This window comes from Phalaenopsis equestris, unplaced genomic scaffold (genome assembly GCF_001263595.1).
Source record: "Phalaenopsis equestris unplaced genomic scaffold, ASM126359v1 Scaffold000413, whole genome shotgun sequence".
NCBI lineage: Eukaryota > Viridiplantae > Streptophyta > Magnoliopsida > Asparagales > Orchidaceae > Phalaenopsis > Phalaenopsis equestris.
The window spans coordinates 876,962-878,992 of NW_018164854.1; positions in this window are offsets into that span (position 1 = coordinate 876,962).

Below are 2,031 nucleotides of genomic sequence, written 5' to 3' on the forward strand. Positions count from 1 at the left end.
AAATTTAGAATTATGAAGGCGGAAAATATATGTCAGCCAGAGTAATATTATCCAATAATTTTATTTTATAATTAAAATAAAATTTAATTAAAAAAAATCAATAACACAAAAGAGTAATTTTATTTCATAATCCCAAGAGAAAATAAAAACTAAACTATAATACCTATCAGTATGTGATCTTCTTCACCTATAAACTTATTCTATATGATGCATCTAACCTAAAGTCGATTTTATAGTAAAAATGTTTGCACTTATGAGTTGAGTTAAACCATTCATTGAGTAAATATTTTTGCATTCTAATAATTCTCATTTTAAAATACTTCGTAAATATATAGCAGCTTAAAAAGTCTATGAGAAAAAAAAATTAAAAAGAAAAAAAATTAAAAAAAAAAAAACACTTCCATTTATCTTTTGTTACACTTTTTATTATCTAAAGTAATTGTCTAAACATATACTTTAAAAAGATATATATTTAACATTTTTCAACCCACCATTAAAGTTGACAAACAATTCATTTTTTTTTTCGTGCACGGGCACATTGCATTTTTCTGTTAGTATTATTCATGGGTGACTCTCATATGCATACATATATCATATTTTATTTCTTTTATTACATTTTACTAAAAGAAACATGAACTTCTGCATTTTAAAAGAAATATCGTGAAATAGTAAAAATATGTGTAAAATTACAGAAGTGTTATAAAATAAAAATTTATTTACCCATTCCTATTCATTGCTTATCCTCTTTCCTATTAATTATAGATTTACTATTATTATTTTCATAATTTATTATTTAATTAACTATTTATCTAATTATATAAACATATGCACATATATATGTATGGGATTATCCAGATTAATTTTATTTTCTCCAAAATTTCTGGTTTAAACATATTTAACTTAAAGATTTTCAAAATTTTATATTATTTAACATTATTAAACACTTAATTTTGGCTAACAAAACTTAATTAGGAACTTGGTATATTATTTAACATTATTAAACACTTAATTTTGGCCAACAAAACTTAATTATTAAAATTAGACTTTATATTTGAAATTCTTCTCCATGACAAGGTTTTGTCATGCTTAGCCTTTCTGCAAATTACTTTTAAACAATTATAACACAATTTTAATTAATTTACAAATAATATTTTTCTGAAATTTATTTATGTAAAATTAATCACTTAAATCTTCCGTATTTTGTCATACTTTCATTTGGTGCATCGAGCAAGCAGGTGGGGCTTGATTGAGTCCTTCACACATGCAAGAATACCTATGCTATCATTCTTTCTCTCGGAGTTCTTGGTCGAGTACTCCTACAAGCAGGCACAAACCCTCCTTCTTTCACATAGGTTGGGCACAAAAGTTTAGATTGGAGCTAAAGAAACTGGTGGCTTCATCTTCCTTTCCTTCTATGCTCGTGTTCGCTCATAATAGTCGAGGCACGCTTGACCGCTTGAAGAAAGCATGTTCCACGAGCTCTTCCTCCTCCTCTCAACTCAGTTAAAGGTAACCCCCTCCTCCTCCTTCTTATGCTTCTTTTTCTTTATCATTTTCTTTCATTTTTTCTTCTTCTTTTAATGTTTTGTTCATCTTCCACCTTTTCCTTATGGCTCATCTGCTTCGACTCCTTGCCTAAGTTTAGTATGTTCCCTCTCGATATCTCTCCCTCTCCCGACATCTCTCACTTTCTATCCCTCTCCTGTGCATGAATGTGAATGAAATGGAAACAAGAGATAAACACTCAATAGGTAAGTATTTTATTTTTTATTATTTTAAAAAGGGTTATTATTACATTAGGGGTAACTTTATTTAGGAAAAACTTTTAGGCATATTTCATGTATGATGAGGTCAAATAGGGGTAATTTCTCAATTAGCTTTAAGAATCACATATTAAATAGAAAAGCGACAATGAAATAATTTTATTGAAATGTTATAATTTTGAAGACCCGTCCAAAAGTATTCGATGGCATTAATCGGTCATGAGCTAAGTCTTTATACATATATATATATATATATATATATATATAT